We start from the raw sequence: 16,724 nt of genomic DNA, 5'->3' as shown, positions 1-16,724 counted from the left end.
CTCATTCAACCAGTTGAAGACCTTAAGAGAAAAAGACTGACCTATCATGAGGAAGATAGAGTGTTCTGCTAGCAGACATCATCCAGTCCCTGCACTCTACCCTGCAGATTTTGGACTTGCCAGCTTCCATGATTACATGAGCCAACTTGTTACAATAAATCTGTGTGTGTATGTATGTATGTGTGTGTGTGTGTGTGTGTGTGTGTGTGTACGTATACATGTCATACATATACATATATATACACATACATGTACACACACGTATACGTACACACATGTTATATATACATGTATATGTACACACACGTTATATATGTGTGTGTATATGTACACATATATGTTATCTGTGTATATGCACACAAGTTTTATATATACACATAAATGTGCACACATATATATGTCATATATATACATGTATATGTACAACATATACTGCATATATATGACATATATGCATATATACACATGTGCATATACCACATATATTTTATATATGATAAATATTGTATATGAGAAATATTGTATGATAAATATTTATATATGATAAATATTGTTGTCTCTCTTACATGTATAATATATAGATTCCTCCCATATATAATATATATTTATATATTTAAATATGCTTATAACTATATATAATATCTATAAATATTAATACAATTATATTTAATATATAATATTAAAGTATATATATAGATGTATAAATATTTATTATCTACACACACATTTTGTTGGTTCTGTTTCTCTGGAGAGCCCTAACACAATATATTTGTATTATATATCCAATATACTACTAGTCGATATGTTGACTAATACAATATATTTGTTTCAAATTCATTGCAAAAGACCTTTGAACAATTATTTCAATATGAAATATGTTGTAGTTGGTTAAATGTATAGGAATGCATTGGAATGTTTAAATGTATAGAAATCTATCACTAGACACCAAGCTCCTTGAGGACAGGAAATATGTTTTTATTGCACATCTTATTCGTTTGCATGTATTCCTTTCAGTGTCTACTCAGTAAAATTTATTGAATGAATAAAAAATAATTGTATGCTTTGTATATATTTTATTATTGCAGTATATTATGAACACTAAGTGAAGAAGGGGAATATGTTTGCTTTTTTTTTTGACTTTGTAACATAGAAAAATTAAAAATTAAAAGACAAATTCTCCACTCTGAGATTACTGTTCTATGGGATACCTGAAATAGCACTCCCCTATTCTGCCTCATTTTCCTTTGTAGTTCATTATACCACCTGACATTTCATTTATGTATGATTTTGTTTTTTACTTGTCTTCTTCCTCTAGAATATACGTTTCATGGACTTTGTGAATGTTCAATAAATATGTGCTGAATGAATTCATTTATCTGGGAGCATGAATGTGTGGTCAAGGCAGCAGTGCACTGCCTATCCACTAAAAATTACAAAAATATTTACATAATCAAGATGGAAGGAGCCAAATGCACTGCCTTGCTGTAGAATGGTGAAAAGTCCGTCACGGTTTTGTCTTTTGTTGGTATAATAAGAAGTTGGCCTAGGTTAAACGTTCTCCAAAGTAACTCATAGCAGCAGAGCCCCCTTTTGGAAATCAAATATTGTAAAAACCATGGTCACTCTGTTGCACCCAGAGGAAGGGTGACATTTTCTAATTTGCACAAAGGCTCCATAAGAACTAGAGGTAACCCTGCATGGGACACTAATACATAAGGCACAGGAAAACTGTTGCTTTCGTGAAAGCAGGGATGGAACCCTCTCCTCTGAGCTTCTGCTTTATCATTCCCTTGTGGTCCCTAAGGCATCTTTGGGGAAACAGAAGTTCCTGAAAAGCACTTTGAAAACCACATTATTCGATGTCTCTGGGGAGACTTCCAGTGCCAAGCATTGTTAATCAGGTGGGACTTTCAGTCTAAAAACAACTGAGGCTTAAGGAGGTGTGAAGTTTTGATAGAAGTTGATCCGGCACTGATTTCATAGAGATGCAAGAGGAGGGAGCCTGACAGTTAGCATCTGGAAGCATTGAGGTTATAATGGAACCAGGGGCAGTAAGCAGCCTGGATTTTAAGACTGAATCAAGATGGGCAAACCTAATTGCTTTTTTTTTTTTCTTTTCTTTTTCTTTTTTTAAAAAAGGCAGTGGGAATTTCATGATTAATAAAAGAGAGAGAGAAAATGAAGATGTAACATAACCTAATTTCAGTAAAGCACTTAATACAGTATCTAATAAAGTCTTACTTGCAAAATGAATTCAAATTGGATTGGATTTGAACTCTGGCATTCTACACTGGCTCAAAGCTGAGGTCTAGTGACATAGAAACCAAGGATAAAGGCGATGTGTGACATTACAGAGGTGTCTGGTGGCCGTGCCCCAGGAATCAGTGAAACTCTGGTGTTAGTTAACAGCTTCATTAATGATCTGCATGATGAGACAAAAGAGTATCTTAATGAATGTTATTGAAGAAACTGTGGGGAGATGCTGTGAATTCCAGTCTCAACTGAGAGGCTTGCAACAAGAAAATAAATATGCAGAAACAACTGGAAAGAAACACCTTAGAAGCTGATATTTTGGGGAAAATGGTTTACAAGATTTAGAGGAAATGTGTTTCTTTAGTCTTATAAAACAGCATTCTTAGAGATTTGAGTAAAACAAACATTTAACCCAACCATGAAATTAAATGCTAGTCTAGATGCCTAGGACAATCTGTTCCCCCAACAAAACTAATATATAAATAAATAACCACAGGGAATTATGAAGTAGCAGCTAGATAAAAGTCATTTTTTTTCCTTTTCAGTTTTTCTTTATCTCTTGGGGTATTAGTGAGAGAACTCTGGTATAGGATGAATACAAGGAACAATAGAAAGGGATCGGACTTTTTTTTAAAGGGGAGGAGGAAATGACATTAGCAGATAGAGGTAGCATTTGTAAATCCCATTCCCCACCCCCAGGTAAGAAGGATTTCAGTGGCCTCTTGAATTTGTTAAGACTAAGATTAAAAAAGAGAATTTGGTAATTCACATGATCTCAACATCCAGTACTTCTCTTCCACTCTCCCTCCACCTCCCCTGCCCTGAACTCTATATAGAAAAGCCAACATACTCCATGATTAAAGTCATTCATTTATTTTTTTTGTCATTTCTATGTAACAAGATGAAAAGCAAATTCTTTTTTTTTTTTTTTTTTAATTTTTTTTCCACGTTTTTTATTTATTTTTGGGACAGAGAGAGACAGAGCATGAACGGGGGAGGGGCAGAGAGAGAAGACACAGAATCAGAAACAGGCTCCAGGCTCCGAGCCATCAGCCCAGAGCCTGACGAACTCACAGACCGCGAGATCGTGGCCTGGCTGAAGTCGGACGCTTAACCGACTGCGCCACCCAGGCGCCCCAGCAAATTCTTTTTTTTTAATGTTTAGTTTTGAAAGACAGAAACAGAACCTGAGTGGGGGAGGGGCAGAGAGAGAGAGGGAGACACAGAATCTGAAACAGGCTCCAGGCTCTGAGCTGTCAGCACAGAGCCCCACACAGGGCTCCAACTCACAAACTGTGAGATCATGACCTGAGCCGAAGTCCGATGCTTAACCGACTGAGCCACCCAGGCGCCCCATGAAAAGCAAATTCTTGACGTCAGGAAGTACACATTATAGTGGTGAGAACCAAAAGCATTAGTATTAAAAGAAACAAGTGTTCAAATTGAATGTAGGATAGGAAAATGGGTAAATTCAGGGAAATCTTCACAGACAAGGAAGCATTTGTAACTTAAAGACTCAATAAGCATTTATCAGATGGTAAATCAGATCAGAGAACGGTGGATGGGAGGCAGCATTAGCAAACGATGGGGCAAAATAGTAGAAGGCACTAAATCATGACCAACCTTAGAAGCTATTCAAAGAAATTTCAATTCATCCTATCCATGTTGGGAAACCATTGGAGAAATCTGAGTCAGAGGATGACGTGGTTGGATATGTATGTTAATAAGATCATTCTGGGATCTAGAGTATTATAATGGTTCCCTCCCTCTCTGTCCTTCTCTTCCTACAGTCTAGTCTCAACAGCGTGGCCAAACTCATCTCGGTAAAACATAACTCAGATCGTCACATCTGTTCAAGATGGCCAAGTGCTCCTATCCCAGAGAAACAGAAGTCCAGGTCCTTGCTATGACCTGTGAGATTCTATATGATACGGTCCCTAGGAACTTTTACCTCTTCTACCGCTCTCCCTTCTTGTCTTCTCCATTCCACGGGTGGACACTGTACCTCTTTCCTCTTAATCACACCTGTCCCCCCAGATACTTGCACCGATCAGTTCTTAGTTCTCCCAAAGCCTTGCTCAGATGCCACATTTGCAGAAAGACCATCCCTAACTGCCCTATCTAAAATCTCATCTTTCTCTCCCCAATACTTGTATATGCTCCTTCCTTGCTTTATCGTATAAACACTTACCATTTTCTAATATACTATGTAACTTACCTATTTTTTTTTTTTTATCATTTGTCTCCTCCCACCAGAAGATAAGATCCATGAGGGCCGGAATTCTTGTTTATTTTGTTCACTGCTATAAGCCCTGTGCTCAGAATAGTTCCTGCTAATAGTAAATCCTCAATAAGTATTTATTGACTAAATGAATGAATGAGTGAACTAATGAAAGATAAATCCTATAGGATTGCCAATAGGAAGCTACTGCTGTTGTGAAGAAGCCTTAAACAAAGGCAATAGCAGCGCAGGTAGGAAAGTGAAAAAGGGTACCAGAGATACTTGGGATGCAGAATCAGCAGAAATTGAATTAATGGGGATTAAGACACTAGGAAACATTCAGGAAGAATAACCCCCAGGTTTCTGGTTAAGGTAACCAGCCAGATGGTGATTATATTTCCCTAGATAGGGAACATGTTAGAGCAGGAATGACAGAAAGGGAGAAGATAATGGATTCAGGTTTTGACATTTGAGTTCCAAATGTCTGATGGAAATTTGCCTGGATGTAAACAGTTGATTGTTAGATGTTCCATGTCTTGGAAAGAGCGTAGGAAGTACAGGTCTTTGTTTCCCTCCAGGGTTGTCTCTATGCAGATGAAATTCCAAATGAAGTTAGTCTGCTTCCCCACAGCGAGCCCTGAGTCGCAGAAAGTAGCAAAACCACCCAGACCATCAGACAGGAAGTCCAAGTGGTAAAGGTCAGTGAAGGTAGGTGAGAAGGCCAAGTCTCTGAGTAACAGGTGCAAAGAGCTCTGGCCAACGCTTATTTACTCATGCAATCATCTTGGGGGGAGGTACAGTGGGGAGGAGGCTCTGCTATATACCAGGTACGTAAGCAGCCAGCGGAACAGCCTGGAGGATCAAGACCCTGGGAACTCAACAGACTAGTCAGATGACTCTGAAACAGGGCTCTGTTGGTTTCACTCATGTTCACATCCCCTGAGATAGAGGAAACATGGTGCTTATGATTAAACGAAGTTTCTAAGTAGAGATACTTCAACTATAGTTTCAATCTTATGAGGAAGCTAATAAGTGCTACTATCATCCCAAGTGAACTAAAAAAAGAGTTGAACACATTTTAAGAAAGATATTGTCACCAACGGTGACACATACATATGTTCACCTAACAGCCACTGAGTTAATCAGGAGCTTCATCATGAAGGCACATGAAAAACCACACAACTTTTGAACAACTCACTTTTTGCTGATAAATCAACATTTTCAGCCAAAGACACCAAATAAATGCGCTATAAGAAAGGCTATCTTGACACTATGGTTCTAGACAAAGATAAGCCCACTAATTTACTTGACTCGGTGGTTTCTGGTCAGAGAATATCATATGGAATGTGTTTGTATTGTGTGATATATTTGGATAAACCCCATTTTACTTTGTATTCATATACCAAGTGAGAGAGATGAACAGGTAGCATTTTCTGACTTTGTACTGTGTTTTGCATGTCCATTCTATATGTCTTGCAGCGCTCTCATGTTTAGCTTGATTTTGCCCTAGAGTTCTGTAAATGCTATAATTTTATTTTCATGTGCAACTTGAGAGCGAGACAACCCTACTACCAGAAGTCTGCCCATCTGGAAGTTGACTGCCCGACTTTTCATGATCTTCCAAAGAATGATCTGGCACCCCAATCCATCTTCTCTTCTCATTGGTGAGTAATCATTACAATAAAACTTCACTACATTCCATGTTTTAAATAAATGACATTTATTTACTTTCAAATTGTTAAGAGTTAATAGAAACTTATTTATATTATTCAATTGATAATATTTTTCTACCTGTGAATAATGTTTGGGTATTTTGGGTTAGGTGGAATGCATCACAACTTTTTCCAATTAAACTCAGCAGAAAAAAAATGTTTTTAATGACTTTTCACTTAGTGGCAAGGTTTTAAAAACAAATTAAAGTCATTAAATGAGGAGATGAGTTTCTGTTTTATCTTTCCAATATTTCTTTTTTGCAAATAACCACTTCTAATGAAATAATACAAGCAACTTGGTCCTTGTGTTTTGGGATGGTTTGGTTTTTGTTTGTTTTAAGAAAATTACCCCGTGATTCATCCTCACGATGCCTCTTTTTGTAAGTAGTTAGGTCTCACTTGAAAGCCTCTGCTTACGTGACCCAGAGGTTCCACCTCTGAATTCTTTTTTCCTTGCTGGGGAACTCAAAGCAGGAGAGCAGCAGTAACAGGCTAACCATGCCCTTCTGGACTGTCTGCAGATTCAATTTTCTCCAGGAAGTCCAGTTTCCAGCTAAGCTGAGTGACAGGAAAGCCTTGCCAAGATGGGAGCCCAAACTCTCAGGAATGCTTGAGCATATAATGATTGACAGCTGGAGTCCAGCTATTGGAAGGGAAGTGGGGCGGAGGGGGAGGGAGAGAGAATGAGTGAGTTGAGTTCTGCTGCAGTAGGGAAGGGGTGGAGGGTGAGGAGTAAGATCTGGAAGGGAATATATATGGATAACAAACACACACATGTTTTTGCACACACAAATGCAGACCATACACGAGAAAGCACTGAAGGAATCACACAGATGGAAAAACATGACATCCTCCTCTCAGACTCTTCTGCCCTAGTTAATGCACAGTGCTCAGAAATGTTTGCTAGGGCAGAATCTTACAGTCAGGATTACGCCAAGGCACCTCAGATGGTATGAAAACTAAACCTGATCTGCCTTATTTCTGGAATGAATTTTCCTAGTTGTTTGTTTTTTTTTTTTTTTTATCTCATTGGATCCCTAAACCAAATCACTTGAATACTAAGCCCATTAAAAAAAAGAGGAGGGGGCTCAGTAAGCCCCTCAATCCCCAAAGGGTGCATGAGGGCTCTAATGTATGAGTTTTGCAAACAAGCTTTCTTTTACATGGAATCTGACTTATTCAAACGGTTCTGAGAAAAGAAATATGACATTCTCTCAAACTTGATCAGTGGTGACACGAGGGCTACATGGGTTTTCTTTTGGATTCTGACAGTTACAGAAAAACAAAACATAAACCAGTGTTACTAAAGGATGGATCTCCTCACAGCTCATCTTGCCTGGAAATTACTATTAATAGCAAAGAAATACATTCTATAAGAGACAAATCTACACTATTAGTGGTGGCATTAATGTGGTTTACACTTGACTAAAATCTAATAGAAGAGCTTGTCAACAATATAGACATTTCAAAATCATTAAAATCACTAAAAACAGCAGGGTCCCTATTTATTTCCAGCTTTATATTACAAAAAAATTTCAAACATATAGAATAATTTTAAGAATTAGGTCAAATGAATATCAATTTAAGTGACACCTAGATTCAACAATTATTTATATTCTTCATGTTTCCTTTACCTATAAATATACACATATTTTTTTTGCTAGATCAGTCGAAAGTAAATTGCAGATGACAAAACACTTTACCCATAAATACTTGAGTATGCAGCTCCTAAAAAATACATTCTCCTACATAAACATAATTCTGCCATCACACCTAAGAAAATTACAATAACTCCATAATATCTTTGATCATCCAGTGTATATTTCATTTTCTTATCATGCCCAATATGACTTTTAAAGTTTTTTTTTTTTTTTTTTTTTTTTTTTTTTTTTTTTTTTTTTACATGGAAAATCAAGGTTCTCGCATTGCATTTGCATTTGCTCTGTGCCTTTGGTCTCTTTATTCTACAACAGTAGATCCACCTTTATGTTTTGCTCATGACACTGACTTTTTGAAAAGACCTTAACATCTCCTTGGCAGAGAGTTTTACATCTCAGATTTGACTTAATGTTTCCTCACAGCATTGTTTAACAGACTTCTCCATTCCCTTCACTTACTATCAACTGGAACTAAGATCTAAACATTGATTAGGCTCAGGTTAAATATTTTGGGCAAGAGTACTTATAGGAAATACTGTGTCTTCAGACTGCATCACCAGCCAGACACATAAAGTTAGGCTGTCCTAGTATTAAGGAGAGTATGTGTATCATCCTTGCCACATCTTCCGATGATAAAGTTATGTTTTCCCTTTGCAATCGGCAACCTGTGGGCTGCTCTTTTGGCACCAGACGAATACCCCATGTGCCAACAACCTCTCACCTGATGATTTTTCTCATCCATTTAGCATTCAGGTCCAAATCAAGACTTTCACTGGAGACCACAGAATGATGACTTTCTAATCCCACCATTCTTCTGCATTTAGTTGTGGGATTTATTTTTTATTTTTTTTTATTTTTTGGTAGAGAAGAGCTTTCCCTCAACAATAAGGGATGAATTAGGATGAACTGTAGTTCTTCCTAAAAAGCATAAAGTAAATCCCTTATTTTTATTATTTTTTTCTTATTTTTAACCACTGCATTTCAATGTAAAGAGCTTATTGTAATAACCACTTCCAATATCATCAAAGGACTCTTGCTTAGTCTGGATTCATGGTTTTTATTTATTTGATATTTTATATGTAATTATAATCATTATTCTTTTGATGCTCACACTGCCATAAATTTGGACCAGTGGAAGCCTCAAGGAAGCCTCTTAAGTTCTCCGAAGTGCTCCTGTTAGTCTTTAGAGTTTCTTTGTCTTCTAGCACAACATGCCCCTGCTCATACTGTTCCTTGACTCAAATGTGCAATTAGTCACTTCTCTAATGAGCTCTGGTTGCTTTGAGTGGGAAATGGTATTTAGAAAACAAGATCCAGTATTAGATGTGCTAATTGCTACTGGGATATTATTATTTCTAAATAATAATTTTTAAAGGGCTAGTATTAACTGTAGTTTAATTTTAACCATGATTGTAGCTTAGCAGAGCCTTCCTTCACACCTACCAAATGGTCTGGACTTAACTATAGTAGATATTGCTACAATGAGGCTCAAATGAAGCAAACTTTTATCCAACTAGAAATCAGAGAAACATGGTTACTTTCTAGAACTAAAAATTTAAAATAAACATAAAAGAGATAGATGAATTCACTTAAAAATATTCCTTATCAACAAACAAACAAACAAACAAGCAAACAAAAGACTAGGCTGATCAGAAGGGGAGTTAGTAAGCCATAGCAACAAAGGAAAAGGAAGCTATCATGGGATTCAGGAGAGAAGGTAATCAGATCCAAGACTTACGCATCTGGACCGGGTGGTAGATATGTCCCCCAGGAGGAGATAAATGAGGCTGAGGCCTTGAACCATCTCATCCCATCCCATGCTCAAGGAGTACCTTTCTGATTATGACTTGGCACCTACATTGGCTAGCTACTGTTACACAATGCTCTATAACAATGTAAAAACCTCAGAAGCTTTCAATAGCAAACACCTGTTTCTTGTTCATAGATCTTTGGGTTGGCTGTGGTTGCTCTGTTTTAGACTCCAGGTTGGGTTTAGATCTATTCCATGTGTCTCTCATTCCACGACTCAGGTTGAAGGAGCATGGCTACTTGCACACTCTTCTCATTATTCAGGGCAGGAATACAAGTGCAAGACAAACCACACAGGGACGTTTAAAACTTTGAGCTGAATGTTTTGTACAGTATCCCTCTCATATTCCATTGACCAAGTCAGGACACAGGGCTAAGCCCAAAGTCAGTGGGAGCAGATAAATATATTTTGCTCTCAATCATGACAACGGCAGGGAAAGAAGGAAGAACTGTGAACAAATAATACACACACCAAAAAAATCATCCCGTGAAGCACAAGCACAGGAAGAGACTGGGTCATTCTACCCTCCCCAAACTTATATTTCTTATGATAAACTAATAATTTGGCATCCTGGTCTCTGCAAATTTGATTAATATCAGTCTTTTCCAAAAATAAATGCATTTTGCACAGACTGACTAGTCAGCTTGCAGGTTTCAAGGTATTTGCCAAGAACTGTACAGGGACGACCCATGCAACTAAGCCTATATTTCATACATAATCATGTTCATATCTGGCCAATTGGGTATTTATTTTTGAGCACAGCATTCAATATTCATACAGAATTTGTATACCTTTCACCTACTTCTCATGCTCCATCACTTCAGTCATGATATTTAAGGGATGAAGTCACATACATCCTTAGGTCCAGCCAGAGACCACTGGTACTACTTGGTAGAACAGGAAGAACAGTGGACTTTGATTCAGACAGTCTTGATTTGTGTCCCAATTCCACCAACTGTCATCACTGTGATTCTGAACAAGTCATTAATATTCATGGTCCTCATCTGCCTTAGTGGTAAAATGGAGACGATGAATACTCTCTTACTTACCACCACATTGTGAGAATCTAAGACAAAATAGATCGACTATAATGTGCCGGAACTATAACAGAAGAAATTGTTATTGAAGACATTTCCTTTAGGCCCATTTTACTCTACCACCTCTGCTGGCACTCTCCCCCAGCTACCTGCATCCCCCACGCCCGCGCACACACTGTTCAACCCTCAGAGTTATCCGGACCAAACGCCAGGGCACTCGGTATGCCCCCGCCACAGAATCAGTCCATGTATCATCTTTGTATGCACAGCTTGTTCCTGGTGATGGCAGCTGTGCACCACTAATGGCCTCCCAAGCATCAGAGCTGCTCTAGTGCAGCAATTATTTGCATTAATCAAAGGCTTCAAGCAAATCTCCCATTTTTGGCTGAATACTAAAAGTATATTCATGCTGTGCCCAAACGAGAGATTTCACAGGTAAAGATGCTTTGGGTTGCTACTATGGTATTCAGCTTCTAACCAATCTCTCACTCATCGAGGGTCAACTTAGCTGGAGAATATTATCTACATACAAGCTTACTTAACAAGCAGAATGCGTGGTAGAAGCACATAGACATCCTTGCTAATTAATGGATATTTGAATGGGTTAAATAACACTATCCTATCCATTCCAATTCCAGAGGGCTTTGTGAGTGTGAAAATGAGAGCTCATCAGCATGGACAGACACCTGTTTGAATAGTTCCAGGTGGGATTTTAAATGACTCATTTTCAGCCTTGCATTTGAAAGGGATACCACAAACAGTAGCATGGACCCCAGGCATACGAAGCCACTTTCATCCTGAAGACATGGATGGGGTCCGTTTTCCAGAGGCCCCATCAGTTCCCAAATGGAGTGTCTCAGAGTACATCACCCTGTGGCCACACAAGTCCTTCCTCTCGTCCTCAGGACAAACAGAAAAAAAGTCTTAGAAATACCAAGACTTAGAGGGTGTACCCCACCAAACCAGAAGAGACTTGGGGATCTAAAAGATACTACAAAAGACCGGGAAGACTCCCGTCAAGCCCACTGGATTTTTCTAAGGTCAAACTAGATCTAAACTCCTTTTACCTATGCAACCAGACAGAAAAGAAAAGGGAGACAGAAAGTCTCTCAGTCAGTGTGTGGTGACTTGTTCCCCGTGTGCTGGAGGAGGAGGAGGAGGAGGAGGAGGGTCAGAAGAACAACCAGGAAACTCTGCACAGTCGAATGCCAAAAAGCCCACTATACTGCCGTAACATTCATTGAGGAGCACAATGTGTGCTGTGGGGAAGAGAGACTCAGCAGAGCTTGAAGAAATTCCTCTGCTCCAGAGACCTCTGCCGGTGCACCCGGAGTTCTGTAGCCTATTAGCGGTCAACTCAAGTTACTGCTTTCAAATTTCACCATGTATTTTTTTTTCTAAAATAATAACTCACATTTTAATGAAAGGATCATTATCATATTCAAGCATACTCTTTCCCACAGGACTTTAACTATTCTTTGCATATTTATGATTCTGCTGGGCTAAAGCTGACAGAAATGTACAAACGAACAAAGAGAAGGAAGATGTTGACTTCTGAAAAGACTCACAAAATGCCATTTGTAACAATTATTTGTTATTTGTTCTGTCCACATCCATTCAACCTTTCTGAAGTATACATACCCCAGTATTCCTCTAGAGAATCATCTTATCCCTCACTTTCAATGCTTCTATTAGAATTGATGAAGTTCTCAGCTCCACAGGAGGGCCTGTGATTCAGGCCTGCCCATGGAAAGCATCGCACTCCCCTGGATCATAATGATAAGTTTGGAAGTGGAATGATAAGTTCAAACCGCTGGGTAAGAAGGTAGTTCTCTTTTGCCTTGGGTTTGAACCTGGGAGGATGTAGTCGTGACACTGAGGGCAGCCATTAGTCACTGCAGGGAGCCTATAGTAAAGCCACCACTATGGAGGAGATTAGAACTTAAGACAGGCCTGGGTCCATGTTAAGCCCTAGAGTTTGAGGTTTGAGGAGCCACTAAGTTCTGTTTTCTTCATTTAAGCCCATTTGAGCTGGACTTTTTGTGCAACCTTTTCTAAACAGACCAAGCCAAAAAGATGTTCAACTGTATTGTGTATTTCACCCTCCAAAGAAGGAAATACTGTAACCCTTTTCATGCCTATCTTATCACTATAAAGCAGTGGGAATGGGTTCTGGTCAAGAATGGGAAGACTTGCTTTCTGGTTCCACCAGTGCCCCTATCTGTTAGAAGGTGGTCAAGACACTGGGTTGGTGTAGATGTCTGAGGATTCTTATCTAGGAAATGGGGGATTCAAATTGGAGAATTTCTAAGGGCTCTCCAGCCCCATAAGTCCACTCTAACACTTGCCCAACAATCCTGATTGGGAGGACATTTGAGAAATAATCAGAAAGAAAAAATATATTTTCTACTCAATAGGGCACTGACTCAAATGGCTAAATATTTTGTGTCCTTTAATCATCTCCATCATAGAGATGACCCATGTCAAGGGCATGGCTTAAAAAAAATAAATCAAAGAAACATACACTTTAATACATGTACTTCTTTACCTGCTAGAAAGGTCTTCTGTGTGAATCGGATTAAGCTATTTTCCAATTTTCAAACCAGGCCAGCTGGGCAAAGCTACGCCATCTTTGATAAATGAGAGGGAAAACCTCATTAAAGAGACCATCCGCACTTTTTCTTTTTTTTTCTTTTTTGTCAAGAATCTCTGCAAGCTGCAGTTAACGATTGGAACAGTCTTCAGGCTGCAGTTAACGATCCACGTGGTGTTTGTGTCTGCTGAACTTATTTATTTGCATTTAAAAGCGATTTGGGGGTAGATGTAAACACTTTGATGGGATTTATGATAGAGACAAAGGTCCGTTAGCATTTTGATCCAGTGGATAGAAAACAGAAAAGCCATCATTAAATTGGTAACCAATGGCATTGAAGTAACCTTTCGGAAACCACTGAAAGGATATCTGAAGCATGAGGGATCCAAACAGAAGATATAAATTACAAGGAAAGCAGGTGGAAACACTAATCTTGTTTTGGGGATTTAAATACTTTCATTTTGTAAACATGGAATGAAGAGAAAAGGCACATTATGGATCCATCAATCAATACATACCAGATGGTTAAAAAATAAAAATAAAAAAAATAACAGTCTTGGCCATTATGTGGACAATCTGGACTAGAAATACAAGAGTGCTGTACCTGTCAGACTGCCTGCCTTCAGGAGGACCACCTGAAACAGGAGAATAAGCCTGGAAGCATTCTATCAGCTCAAAGACAAAACACAAAACCTCCTCCACCTCAAGTGATTCAGAAGCTCACAGAGCTGTAGGCCACATCCCTAGGAAAGAGGAATTTATGGACCTTCTGAGAAAGAGACAGAACAGAGTCAGGGGAAAGGTCTGGATACAGACACAGGAATTCAAGAACCAGATTCAGTACTTTCTGATGGTGAGATCCTTGGGTCTTAAGAGTGTCGAGCTTCATTTCCCTCACCTATACAAGTGACTAGAATAGCACCTCTCTCCTCCCAGTTTTTATACAGATTTAATACTTTCTTCCTGATTCCATCAAGCTAGCATCAGTGCTTCTCCTTTTTTGCTTTCTTAAAACTGAATGTATATTTCTTCTATAGCCCGTAACTGACAGCCATGAATGTTGTCTATGTGGTTTTCTCTCTGTGTCTGGTATGTTAGCGCATATATATATATATATATATATATATATATATATACATACATATGCTTGCATTCACTGATTTCAATTGATTGAATAACTTCTATGTGACAGGTAGTCTCTTGGGTACTCAGAATTTGTCAATCAGTAAGAAAGATATAGTGCCTAACTTCAGGGGGCTTACAGTCTGGTGGGAGCAGGAGAGGTTCAGGAGGAAATAATTACAATACAATCTCACTTTGTGAGATAAGGAACAGGGTACTTTTAGATAAAAATCATCAAAGAGCCTCAATTTTTTGTTGAAGGATGGTTAAATGAGTAAATGAGTAAATGAATGAATAAATCACTGTTTATTCCAATTCCTTTGAAGGCATCAAGAACTTAATTATATGAGTGCAGAACTGGAGACGAGGGAAGTTAAGGGACTTGTCAAAATCTTATATTTGGTTGATGATTGCTTTGTATGATATTTTCTACCACTTTGTTAAAAAATATTTAGTATCATGAGAATGCCTCTATTTGAAATTCAGCCTCAGTTTAGAGAGAGAGAGAGAGGGAAAAAAAAATAACTTTACTTTTCAGATTTATTGGTGTATAGGGTATGAACGTGGAACCCTTGATCTATAAAACAATGTTCCTCCTAGGAATCACATGGCACATAGGGTGGACTGCCTACTGCACAGTATTAGTTCCTTCTTTTGATTTTTATTTAAACTTTCTTCAAAGCCTCAAATTCTTCAGTAATGTCCAGGAGCGATAATTGTATCTCTCAGGAGGTATGTGTAATGTTTAAAAAGAATCATTGACTTCTAAGACAATGAAGAAGCTATTTACACTTGCCACAGCAGCCAAATCTATTTATCAATAGCCTGTCTCTCCTAAATGAGTTAATATAAGTACTCATAGGCCTAGACTATTGATGTTCAGTATATCTCAGGCCTTTTGAATTAATTTTCCCACTGCTGAGTGGCAATGGAAGACAACGAAAGGCTATTTGTCTTGTAACATTGGAGTCAGTAGAGCTGTAATGGAAAGTACATTCATCTAGCTTGGGTGTTCCAAAAATGGATCAACTCTCCCAACTGTGTTTTTTCATTTTTCTCCTACAAATCACTTAACTTCTCTGGACCCCAGTTTTCTCATTTGTAAAGTGAGAGAATAAAACTGGAAAATCTCTTAAAGTCTCATGCAGTTCTGATATTCTAGAATTCTAGTATTTCCATTTTATCAATATGTTAGATGCATATTGTTAGATGCATCAATATGTTAGATGCAAAGTCCAGTCTTTCAGACTCAGAGTACTATTTTTCTGGGGGCTGAAATCAAATTCCTAATGGGTACACCATGGCATGGCTTGAAGGGGCATTGAATACCTTCTCCCCAAATCTCCACCAGCTCTCCAGAGGAAGCCAAAACAGAACAGACAACCTACATAGAATATGCATGCTTGCTATGTAAATGCAACTTCCAGAAAAAAACTCTGGCACTCACCCACATATGTAAATATGCACATACCTCTTCCCCCAGTATACATACAGCTATAAAAACATGGGCTAGACTTCTATTCTTCAACCCCTCCAATGTAAAATTCTGGAATCACTAATGCAAATACCTAAGCTTCAAGTATAAACAGGAGAGACAAATAAAACAGAACTGATTCATGTGGCATATATATGAAAAATCCTTGTTTTCTAAATTTTTTTAAAATTAATTCATTTTGAGAGAGAAGCAGAGAACATGAACAGAGGAGGCACAGACAGAAAGACAAAATCCAAAGCAAGCTCCAGGCTCTGAGCTGTCAGCACACAGCCTGAAGTGGGGCTCGAACCCACAAACCATAAGATCATGACCTGAGCCCAAGACAGATGCTTAACCAACTGAGCCACCCAGGCGCCCCTGAAAAATCCTTTTGATATGATTTAGAGTCTGAATCATATACATTTTGAGAATATTATTTTTTTAATTCTTATTTTTCCCTTTTAATAGAAACACATGGTAAATAAGGGAGAAGCAAGGGAAGAGGCATCTATGAGACCAGAAACACATATTTTGTGGGTCACTGAAATCACAAATGCAAATGGTACCATGTCCAGAAGTAAGGTAGAGATGCTGAGGTATCTTAATTGAAGTGAAAATGGGTAGACCATTAATTAAGTTGTTAACTACTCTAGGCATATAGTCCCAAGGAGGATTTATTTGGTATATGTTTGTTTTTATAGCACTATTGTAATTAACAATGTTGAAGATGAAACACTGGGTCACAAGGCTCAACTAAATGACTGTCCTGGTCTCCTACAAAGGACCTTTTAAGATAGACAGACTCTGAAAAAGACGCATAAGTAAAAAGCAGATAAATAAGTCA

Source organism: Panthera onca, chromosome B4 (assembly GCF_046562875.1).
Source record: "Panthera onca isolate mPanOnc1 chromosome B4, mPanOnc1 haplotype 2, whole genome shotgun sequence".
Lineage (NCBI taxonomy): Eukaryota > Metazoa > Chordata > Mammalia > Carnivora > Felidae > Panthera > Panthera onca.
This window is presented reverse-complemented; position numbering follows the sequence as displayed.